At 46.8% G+C, this 12,429-nt stretch overlaps 1 protein-coding gene and 1 pseudogene across 1 annotated transcript in view; both read right to left on the reverse strand.

The window, feature by feature from the left end:
* Ufl1 (UFM1 specific ligase 1) overlaps positions 1–12,429 on the reverse strand; it is a 267,931-nt gene that overhangs the window by 81,822 nt on the left and 173,680 nt on the right. The gene's annotated exons all lie outside the window — the stretch shown is intronic.
* The window catches only part of LOC137648565 (uncharacterized), a 32,152-nt pseudogene that overhangs the window by 16,720 nt on the left and 3,003 nt on the right, over positions 1–12,429 (reverse strand).

Consider the following 12,429-nt stretch of genomic DNA (forward strand, 5'->3'; position numbering starts at 1 on the left):
TCCTTCCCCTGTAGCGTATATGACAAGGTGCTTTTTTCCTAGTTTTCGCCAAGTGATTCATAATGTCGCAATCTTCTGCCTCGCCTTCTTCTGGAAAATTGAGTACCATATTCTTGTATTGTATAAATAAGCTCTAGCCGGAAAGTAATGTCTTTTTATCTTAAAATACTGTGTTTTGTGGCGGAGCTGTGCCTCGACCGGAGGCGTCATCCCTGACGCTGCTGTTCACCTCGCATGCTTTATTTAGTTAGTGTGAACAGCCTACCTGGTCTTATAACTAATTATCAGTATTGGTTATTTAGTCTTCATTGCTAGGAATTAGTTATATTATGCCGATCGTATTCATTTCAGCGAGTGTAGGTAGCCGATCCTCATGCTAGCTTGCTAGCCTAGCCCCTAGGCTCAATAGTCTAGGCGTTTTCGTTTACTTTCATGCATGATATAATAAGTGTTCCTAGTGTTAAATTACGAAATGAAGATATAGGCATTTATACATATAAGATTCAGTGATTGCACATATGTTTTCGCCTTCTAGGAAGTATACAAGGGGTTTCGGTGATCTTGGTAGTCGACTCCCTTGCCCCTAACCTAACGCTAGGGCTCTTGTATACTTTCTCACCTCCCCAGTTACCTTACCCAAGGTAATCTCCTCCCTCTGAGGTAGCCTAGGCTACATCCTAGTCCTCCTTACCTTGAATCGCATTCGGGTAAGGTTAGGATAGGATTTTCTTTCCCCACTCCTTGCCATTGTACATGCGCTTTGAGTTTGGGACAGAACCTCAGAGTACCAGTTGTTTGCCCCCAGCTACCCCAATAGGAGAATGTACTCTCCTTCTGGTCCCTGCTGGTGGGTGAAGGTGGGAGGGGGCTCTGCCCTTCCCCCTAGTCCACACCTGGTTGGGTTAAGACCCTTCCTCCCTGTGGTCTAGCGACTTGTCCTACCCGTCTTTCCTAGTTTGGGGGACTTGCTCCCCTAACCTAGGTTAGGCAGTCCAAGGGGATTCTGTTTCTTTATAGTTTAGGACAGTACACTAGTGCTGTACCTTCTCTGTGCTAACCTACCCTAGGTTGGAGAATGAATTCTTCCTATACCTGGATAGTGCTAGCGCTGAACAGAATCCCCACCACTTTGAGTGCCGGTGGGGGCTACGCCTCCTCCTACACTCCTCCTCAGGACCCTCACCCCTCCCCCATCTGTCCTTTTGTGTTGGCCTAGCCATCACACCTGTGTCCGCCGTCCTACAACTCCCCCGTGTGCCGGTGGGTTGTCGGTTCGGCTTGGTCCTTTCTCTGGTTAGCCCGGACTGCTATGCCTCCCACATATAGTCGAACTATGGGTTAGCATACGTCAGGTCGGTCTGCCGGCGGAAGACCTCTCTATCTTAGAGTGTTCTTCGGTCCTCCCTTGGGCCGCCACCTGCAACTCGAGCCGGCTGCCGGCTCTGTTGCGACTGGATGAAAGGTTGCTACCCTCTCCCTTTCATTTGAACACTCCTTCCGGAGGAAGACGAGGAGTGGGTGTTGAGTACTACCCTTTCCTCTCTCTCCTCCTATCCTATCTCTCTCTCTATCAGTGCCGGTCCACTGCCGCCTCCACACACTCGGCGACAGCCGTCAGTGTCTCCTGGTATCCTCTCTGTCTCATTGATTGACGTCAGTATTGGAATACCTTCGCCGGTCAATTGCCGGCTGCCGGGGGCCGCCGACTTGCCGGCGATCTGCCATCACACAGAGGTGTCGCCCTATCTCTGCCACATAGACTGCTGGCTTGGAAGGGTTTCACCTTGATGGAGATTTGCCGGCGCCCGGCGCACTTCCGGCATGCCGTCACGCTGCCGGCGCCATCTAATCATATCTCTGCAGTGGACAGTCATTTCTCCCCCTGCCGGCCCAGTGCCGGCAGTGACTATTGTACAGCTATAGACGATAGCCAGTACATCTATGGTATAGTACATACCCTAGACTGAAAACTATTGTGTATAGTTGTGCAGTAAATTCTCCCAGCATACTCTGTGCATCCATGCGCAATCCCTTGCTGAGACCTAACCTGAATAGGGAGAATTCGTTCTCTCCCTTTTCTTCTATAGTGAATAAATTCATTTCCCCCCCCCCCTCTCACTGTATCTAATTACCTGGAGGAAGTCTAAGCTTTGTTCATCCAATGCGGATGTTTTTTCCTCCTATTAAGGCTCAAGAGGAGCCCTAGAATTAGTTATGGTGTGGGGTCACGGCAATTGACTGGGCGGGTTGCACAAGTGTGTGTCTTTCCTGCCTCTTTTCCAGCTTACCTATCCTAAGATTACACGTGAAAAGGAATCTTATATCATAAGTTTTTATAACTTTAATACTAATCTAAGATTACTGTAAGTCATGACTGCTATTGACTTCCATATACTCATTACCTCTTTCTTTTACAGGAGGAGTACCTACGGTGTGAGAGCGCCTTCTGCAGCGTTCGCCGCCCTGATTTCTACGGCCACCTGGCATGCCGAACCCACGCCAGCTGTTCCATCGCCCAAGGGAATCTTCAATATTGGGACCCGAAGGTCTGCACCGTCTGCAAGAACCTGCTCAATGAGGCGTTCGACAACCCTCCGTCAGCGGAGGCCAGGGACATCGCCCGAGAGAAACTGCGCAAGTGGGTGTTTGGTTTCCAATAGAATGCCACGGGGCCCTATCTCCCAAATGAGAAGATGAGAGCCTTGCTCTTTCCTAAGGCATCTGCGGATGCTGTCATTCCCAAGGCTGAGATCCCTTGCGTCCAACTGACGGTCGAACCGGATGTTTCAGACGCTCTCCAAGACTGTCATCTCGACGAAGTGGAGAGGATGTCGAAAGGACCCTGATGGCCGAGGGTCAAGAAGAGGAGGAGCATGTGGAGACTCCCGACTCCGAGGGTGAGATCGCCCGCGCCCCCTCTGTTTCTTCCGTTGCAATATCGGAACCTGTCCCCTCTACCTCCGCCACCCAAGTACCTGCAGTGGTGGGCACCCAGGATAGCCTCCAAGCCTTGGTGGCACTCCTGGATGAGAGGTTCCGCCAGGGACATGCGGACCTTAAGAGGGAGATCCTGCGTCTGTCAAAACAGACGCCGAAGAAGATCAGTGTCAAAGATCTTCCCCCCTGCTCAGTGACCAACCCCTGGTGGCATGCAGAACACATGCCCATCACGAGCAGACGTATCGTTGTCAATGCTAAACTAGGCGCCGTCCCCCTTGAAGAGGTGGAGTTCTGGCCTAGTTTTCAAACCTACCCGGACTGTTACATCCGTCTCAAGTCCGAGCCAGTCTCCAAGGAGGAGACCGAGCCTAAAGAGGTCATCGTATTTGACCACGCTAAGGCTCAAGCACTTTTAGCTGACTGCCTCAAGAGCAGGGGCTATACCAACTCCAAGGTGCCGGCCCTAAGCAAGATGCACCCATCCTTTCCATGGTCTTTCCTTTCGCCAAAAAGTCCCTGCTGGCAGTGCTGAAGGCGGTGGAGGAAGGAAAACCCTGCCCTACATTGGAGAAATATAGGCCTCTCTCCCTCGCCCTCCCTCCCGACGACAAAATCTGTTAAGATATCCAGTTAACTTTCTCGGTAGGAAAGTTGGAGGCTGACGTCGCAGGACGGCAGTTTAACAAGAACCTCCCCAAGCTCACCGAGTACCTTCTGCGTCGGGAGCAAGACACAAAAGAGAGGCTGGCTGCCTCTATGCCTCTTCAAGTGCAGCTTGAGACAATGGCCGGGGACATTCGGGACCCAGGCTTCTACATGGTTCTCGCGAAGACCCACCTTGCCACCTTGACGAAGGACTTATACAGCTTCATCAAGGCCCGGAGAGCCTGTAGAGAATTCGTGTTTGCGGATGCCACCGTCAAGCACGAACCCCGGAAACTGATTTCCTCCAACATTTGGGGTAAATATCTCTTTCCTAACGACCTCATGAAAGAGATCGTTGACAGAGCCGCCACCGAGAACCGGAACCTTCTCAACAAGTGGGGCATGTCACGAAAGAGGAAATCTTCTCAGGATGAGGGCCCCCAACCTAAGAAGAAGTCGACCAAGCCCCAATCCCAGCAGCACCAGGCTAAACGCCAGTTTCCGGCACCCACTACTCCCCAGTTGGTGGCTCACCTACAACAGACCTTTCAGTTGGTCCCTCAGCCAGTGGTGGCTCAGTCACCAGTCTTCACACCAGTCTATGAAAGACAGTCCACTACCTTTCGCCCCAAAGGTAGAGGCTCCGGCAAAGACTCCTCTCGACGTCCATCTAGAGGGAGAGGAGGGAGGGGAGCAGGCGGCCGAGGTGGAAAATCCTCGGTGGGAGGAAGACTCCGCCACTTTCAGGATCGTTGGACCTTCTATCCTTGGGCTCACAGCATCATCAAGAAGCAACTAGGGTGGAGCTGGGTAACACCACCTCCAACCTTCTACCAATTCTTCCAACACTCCAACCCCGTCCTGGAAGAATACGTCCTAGAACTCTTGAACAAGAAGGTGATCAAGAGGATACAGTCCACCAGGTTCCAGGGAAGACTCTTCTGTGTTCCCAAGAAGGACTCCGACAAACTCAGAGTCATTCTGGACTGGTCCCCTCTCAACAAGTTCATAGCGAACAACAAATTCAAGATGCTTACCCTTCAACATATAAGAGCCCTACTACCTCACAAGGCTTACATGGTTTCAATAGACTTGGCAGATGCCTACTGGCACATTCCAATGAATCACCAGGCTTCCTCCTACCTAGGATTCAAGCTTCAAAGAAGGCAGTACGCTTTCAGGGCCATGCCCTTCGGACTCAACATAGCCCAAAGAATCTTCACGAAGCTCGCAGACACGATTGTCCAACAGCTACGCCTACAAGGCGTCCAGGTGATGGCTTACCTAGATGACTGGCTGGTTTGGGCAGCATCCTCAGAAGAATGCTCGCGTGCTTCCAAGAAGGTGACCCAGTTCCTGGAACATCTGGGTTTCAAAATCAACACCAAAAAGTCTCGACTGTCTCCAGCTCAGAAGTTCCAATGGCTGGGAATCCGTTGGAACCTTCAGTCACACCGTCTTTCCATCCCTCTGAAGAAAAGGAAGGAAATAGCGGGATCTGTCAAGAGACTCCTAAAATCCAAACGGATTTCAAGACGACAACAGGAACAGGTGCTCAGCTCCCTCCAGTTTGCCTCAGTGACAGACCCAGTGCTACGAGCACAGCTAAAAGATGCATCGGGAGTCTGGAGAAGATACGCATCCATCGCTCGAAGAGATCTCAAGAGACCTCTGCCAACCAGGCTTCGCTCACTCCTAAAGCCATGGTCGGATGCAAAGAACCTGAGATCAGCTCCTCTTCAGCCACCACCTCCGTCGGTCATTATCCACATGGATGCCTCACTAGAAGGATTCGGGGGTCACTCCCATCATCAACAAGTTCAGGGAACATGGTCTCCCCTATTCAAGACATTTCACAACATCTTGGAGGCCATGGCAGTCCTTCTTACTCTGAAGAGACTGTCTCCACGTCCCTCGATCCACATCCGTCTAACTCTGGACAGCGCCGTTGTGGTCAGATGTCTCAACCGTCAGGGCTCAAGATCGCCCCAACTCAACCAAGAGTTACTGCCCATCTTCCACCTAGCGGACAAGAAGAGATGGCACCTCTCAGCAGTTCACCTGCAAGGATTCCGCAATGTGACAGCGGACGCTCTATCAAGGACAACCCCAATAGAGTCGGAATGGTTCTTAGACGCAGAATCATTCTCCTTCATCTCCCGTCAAGTCCCGGAACTGCAGATCGACCTCTTCGCGACGAGCGACAAGCAATTTCCTCTTTACGTGGCCCCATACAAGGACCCCAGTGCGGAAGCGGTGGACGCCATGTCCCTAGACTGGAACAGATGGTCCAAGATTTACCTGTTCCCTCCACCCAACCTTCTGCTGAAAGTCCTCACCAAGCTGAGAACCTTCAAAGGAACAGCAGCCCTAGTGGCACCCAAGTGGCCCCGGAGCAACTGGTTCCCTCTAATCTTGGAGTTACGACCCAAGCTGATCCCTCTGCCGGACCCAGTTCTCTCCCAGCAGGTTCAGAAGTCGACTGTCTTCGCTTCATCAAGGAAAACCCGAGACCTTCATCTCATGATTTTCTCTCCCTAGCCGTGAAGAAGAGGTTTCGGATCTCGAAGAAATGTTTAGACTTCCTAGAGGAATACAAAACAAAGTCTACCAGAAGGCAATACGAGTCATCCTGGAGGAAATGGGTGTCCTTCGTCAAGGCTAAAAATCCTACAGAAATCTCTATAGACTTTTGTCTGTCTTTCTTCATTCACCTTCATGGACAAGGCTTGGCAGCCAACACGATTTCCACTTGCAAATCGGCCTTGACAAAACCATTTCTTTATGCCTTCCAGATAGACCTGTCCAACGACATCTTTAACAAGCTGCCAAAGGCATGTGCTAGACTCCGTCTTGCACCCCCATCGAGACCCATCTCTTGGTCTCTTGATAAGGTGCTCCATTTTGCCTCTAGTCTGGACAATGAGTCTTGCCCTCTGAAAGACTTGACTCAAAAAGTTATTTTCCTTTTTGCTCTCGCCTCGGGAGCCCGAGTCAGTGAAATAGTGGCCTTATCTAGAGAAGAGGGCCAGATACAGTTCGCCGAGACAGGTGAACTTACCCTCTTCCCTGACCCAATGTTTCTCGCCAAGAATGAACGTCCCACCAAAAGGTGGGGCCCCTGGAGAATATGCCCTCTGAAGGAAGATGTCTCTCTATGCCCAGTGGAGAGTCTAAAGGTCTATCTTCGAAGAACTTTAGACTTTGGCTGAGGACAGCTTTTTATAGGAGAAACATTGGGATCTGATTTGTCACTCAAACTACTAAGGGCGAAGATCACCTACTTTATTCGCAGAGCGGATCCTGACAGTACACCCGCAGGTCATGATCCCAGGAAAGTTGCATCTTCCCTAAACTTTTTCCAAGCCATGGATTTCGAAAGTCTTCGATCTTTCACAGGCTGGAAATCCTCAAGAGTGTTTTTCAAACACTATGCGAAGCAGGTGCACGAGTTGAAGCGTTATGTGGTAGCAGCAGGTATTAAAGCCTGCTGCTTAGTGCTGCGCAGAACAGTGAGTTATTCGGGACTCTAACTCAACGGATGCCTGTGTTGACCCTAGTGCAAAACATAGTGATTTCAAGTGCCACCTGGTGACACTAAGAACTGTTCTTCTACAAAGGTGAAGTAATATAGACAAGAACACGTGTGCCACATGTTTTCGGACATGAAGTGTATATAAGACTTTCTAAAAGACTTTATAGTTCCCTTAGAACTTGTGTGTAATGGCAAGTTCTACTTTTCAGATTCCACACCCACTTCTTCTGTTGTCTTTAGTTTATGCTTGTTAACTACATTTTTTTGAAATTTACCTATTTCATATTAATTCTAAAATTTCATTGAATAAAATAGAATTTTTCGTTACCATATGCGTCTCATTTCACCCTAACATATGAAATAAAATACTGTTAGAGAATTTTATTATCCTTATTATTTGAACATTATCATAATCTATGTTATAATATTGCTTCTACTTGATGCATACTCACCTAGGAAAAAAGTAAAATTGTTCCAACACAATTACTTAACTTCCCTGATTTGTCTACGAGACCGGCAAGATCTTCGACTACAGGTGAGTTTCTTCATCATGTAAACTTAACAAGATGTTCCTTACGTCCAAATAGGACTTCCCTGCCAGAGGGGCAGGAAGCAATAACATGGTATATGCTTATCTGTAGTGACATGTAACGGAGATGTCACGGTCTCTACGGTCATTGGACCAAAGGAATATTGTTTAGAAGTCTAAGGCACTACAAAGGGAAAAAATCCAGGATACATTAATTCTCTGGTACACTTCCTTCAGGACGTCATGGCTTGAGCCCAAAAAACGGATTTTGAGCGAAGCAAAAAATCTATTTTTGGGTGAGATAGCCATGATGTCCTGATGGACCCGCCCTGGTTCTCTATTCCGGCCTGTCAGGCCCCTCCCTATCTTATTGTATCATGGAGGCTGGCATATACGCCGGAAGGAATGAAGAAAGCACGCTCTGGCAGCATCAATCCAACATGGCGGCAGGATGTGATGTCGCCGAGTACCGTAACAGTAACGAAAGAGGAGAGTTTTGTAACGGCTCCTCCCATACTTGCCACACTTCCCCCTCGAAGCGTAAACACTATGTGGGGTGCAGATAGCTATTTAGCATGTCAGGCATACGTCCCGTTATTATACGATATCCTAAAGAGAAACCTTATGGGTACTCGCGCCAGAAGTTAGAATTCTGTGAAACCTTTAGTTTAATTCTCTGGGAATATCTACTGTAGTCATATATACCCTTAGGAAGCTACTGAAGGAACTTTCCATCAGGATGTCATAGCTATCTCACCCAAGATAAATTAAAACACACACAAGAGAAAAAGAAATAAATGACAGAAAAACAATCAAGGGAAGTCATTGCGGGAGAGCACGGCAGCATGTCCGTCCTCTACCGAGCCAAAAAGTAAAGTGGTTACTCAGCCGAGAGATGGGAGTAAGCCGGGTAGCCAGTCTACCCACCCCCCACCTGCTAACTAGCGGATGGGGTAGTTATCCCTCACTAAAATTATCATGGCTCGTCTTGTAGTTCTAGACTTATGACGATTCGACTTTACGACGATTTTTTCAGGGTGATGAAGTCACAAGTCTATCGGAAATAGGACGAATATTTCCTTGAAAATAATCTATTTTCTTGTATAAAAATAAACTGATTTATCTTGGTAAATTATTATTTTCTTTTATTGTTAATATACAGTACCTATTTTCAGTAAAAAATACATTAAGAAAAGTTTTAATATCTGTCAAATTTATATTATATATCTGGTGACGTCATATCACCGGCGGAAAGCGACCGGACAATACACTGATTTCCTTCCAATAGGCTAACGATTAGTGTTAGTACAGTATTCCCATTATCGAAATATTAAGTAATGCTACAAAGTATTTTGTGGGTCTGTATCGGTTGTCACGAGTACTATGTAGCGTAAATTTGACATTACGCTAGTTTTATTTAATCTCTGATAATAGATCAATATTTATCTGAAGTAAGTATACTAATAGAACAAATATTTTCTTGAAAATAATATATTTCCTTTTAAATTTTAAAAATGAAATACTCTTGCTTGGTAAGTTAGTATTTTCTTTACATTTCTTGCAAGAAAAAAGAAAATGAATTTACATATTTTGCAAGTCATTCTTCGTAGAGTTTACGTCATGTGTCTTGTGACGTCATGTATCTGGCGGAAGCACGCTGACAAACCGAATGATTTCCTTTCATTGTGTTACCGAGTAATCTTATTACAGCATTCCCATCATCGAAACATCAAGTAAAGAAATCAAGTGTTTTAGTGGTCTGTATCATTAGTTATGAGATTAGTACAACTTACCGTAAATTTAAGAAAAAAAGTCTGATGACGTCATATTTCTGATGGAAGGCAAGAGGCAAATCAAGTGATTTCCTTCCGATGCATTACTATTCCCATAATCGAAACATCGAATAATGATATAAAGAATTGTTTCATAATTTTCAAAGAAATATGAAGATTCAACTGAATTAAAAATCAAAATATGGAGAGAGAGAGAGAGAGAGAGAGAGAGAGAGAGAGAGAGAGAGAGAGAGAGAGAGAGAGAGAGAGAGAGAGAGAGAGAGAGAGGTGCGTATTCCTTTTATAACTAATAATAAGGTCTATAAACAAACTGTATGGAAAATGTGATACCCTATAACATATTGGCACTGTTGTAATCATTATGAAGAGATTTCAAATGTCAAGAAAAATGGAGTTTTTATGATAAAACAAAGTTTTATGAATACTTACCTGGCAGTTATATATATATAGCTATAGTCTCTGACGTCCGGCAGAATTTTTCAAAACTCGCGGCAACCGCTGTGTGGTGGTTGTGCGATTAGGTGATTAGGTGTTCCTCAGATCATCTTTGCCCGACCTGTCTCCTGAGGGGAGGTGGGTGGGCCTTAAAATATATATATAACTGCCAGGTAAGTATTCATAAAACTTTGTTTTATCATAAAAACTCCATTTTTATGAATAGAACTTACCTGGCAGTTCTATATATATAGCTGATTCACACATTTGGAGGAGGGTGACAGACAGCTAATATCCTGCCTCTTGGGTCGCTTTCCCTTAGGAGTGTCAGCCAGGAGTGGACCTGTCATGCTGAAACAACTCAATCAAGTCTGTCAAACGGGGTGAGACCAACAACTTGACTAGACTTCAGAACTACCTATGCCCCCTTTTTTAAAAACTGCAACCTTACTCAAACTAACCACTTAACCTTGCAGAATAGATATAAACTATCTAGCTAGACTGAGGGTACCGTACCACACGTCATAGTCCTCAGACAACCATAGAAACCAAAACCCAAACACAGGCATACAAAAGTTAAGGTTGAGGGGAGGTAGCTACGTATGGGCCCAAGGTGTAACACCTTTCATAATCCACTCTTACCTCTCTGAGGTAATGAGAGGCGAACACGGAGTTGCTTCTCCAGAACGTTGCGTCAATAATCTGTCTAACTGACATATTCTTACGATATGCCAGTGAAGTAGCCATAGCTCTCACCTCGTGAGCCCTTACTTTCAAAAGACCAAAGTTCTCCTCTTCACACAAGAGGTGAGCTTCTCTTATTGTTTCCCTCAGGAAGAGTAATAAAGCATTCTTTGAAAAGGGCTTTTGAAGATCTTTCACTGAGCACCATAAGGAATTAGATGCGCCTCTAACATTCTTAGTATGAGATAAATATGCTCTAACTGGGCAGAGGAGCCTCTCCTGCTCTTTGCCCACCACATTAGTGAGGTTAGGAACCTCAAAAGTCCTCGGCCAGGGTTTTGATGGATTTTCATTCTTGGCGAGGAAGTCAATCCTCAAAGCACATACTGCTCCATTCTGGTTAAAGCCCACTTGCTTCTCAATAGCGTGAACTTCCCTGACCCTTTTTGCTGTGGCCAGAGCCATCAGGAAGAGAGTTTTCTTAGTAACATCTCTAAGAGACGCTTGTGAGATGGGTTCGAACTTCTTGGTGCATAGGAACTTCAGAAGCACATCCAGATTCCAAGCTGGGGGTCTTAACTGAGCCTGCTTAGTTGTTTCAAAAGACTTCAAGAGATCTTGCAAGTCTTTATTCTGAGTCAAATCTATGCCTCTGTGCCTACAGACAGCTGAGAGCATACTCCTATATCCTTTAATCGTGGCTACGGCTAGTTTAGCATCGTTTCTGAGGGACAACAAAAAATCAGCTATTTGGCTCACAGAGGTAGTGGTTGAGGAAACTTTGTACTGCTTACACCAAGCCCTAAAGGTTTCCCACTTAGATTGGTAGACTCTTTGAGAAGAGACCCTCCTCGCTCTGGCGATAGCTCATGCAGCTTGCGCAGAAAAACCTCTCGCTCTGACAAGCTTCTCGATAGTCTGAAGGCAGTCAGTTGTAGAGCGAGGGGGTTTTGATGATACCTTTCGAAGTGGGGCTGTTTGAGAAGCTTTGGACTTGGAGGAAGGCTTCTTCGAAAGTCCACCAACATGTCCACCACTTCTGTGCACCATTCTCTTGCTGGCCAGAATGGAGCTACCAGGATCATTCTTCCTGACTCGAGGAGAGCAAATTTCCTGACGACCAGATTGATGATCTTGAATGGGGGGAACGCATAGGTGTCCATCCCCGTCCAGTCCATCAAGAAGGCGTCTACTGCTATTGCCTCCTCGTCCGGGACTAGAGAGCAGTAGTTGGGGATCCTTTTGTTCTGGTTGGAGGCGAAAAGGTCTATTAAAGGTCTCCCCCATAACTTCCACAGACTCTGACAGACCTGTTGGTTGAGGGTCCATTCCGTGGGAAGAACTTGCCCTTTCCTGCTGAGCATGTCTGCTCTTACATTCCTCTGTCCCTGCACAAATCTTGTAAGAAGTCCTACATTGTTCTCCTTCGACCACAGAAGGAGCTCTTATGCTGTTTCGAACAGAGACAGAGAGAGAGTTCCCCCTTGCTGTAAGCCAAAGCCGTGGTGTTGTCCGAATTGACCTCCACTACTCTCCCTGACACTGAGTCTTTGAAGGCTTTTAGTGCTAACAGAATGGCCATCAACTCTTTCCTGTTGATGTGCCATCCGGTTTGTTCCTTTTCCCAAGAGCCTGAGACCTCCTTGCTTCCTAGTGTTGCTCCCCATCCTGACTCTGAAGCGTATGAGAACAACACTAGGTCTTGGTTCTTTGCACAGGGAGATTCCTTCTCCTAGCAAAGCTGGATCCAGCCACCAAATCAGATGACCCTTGATCTCTGCTGGAATGAGGAAGGAAAAGGAGTCCTCCTGAGTCCTCCTGTTCCACGCTCTTGATAGGAAGTGTTGAAGAGGTCTGAGGTGCAGTCT

Source organism: Palaemon carinicauda, chromosome 10, assembly GCF_036898095.1.
Source record: "Palaemon carinicauda isolate YSFRI2023 chromosome 10, ASM3689809v2, whole genome shotgun sequence".
Lineage (NCBI taxonomy): Eukaryota > Metazoa > Arthropoda > Malacostraca > Decapoda > Palaemonidae > Palaemon > Palaemon carinicauda.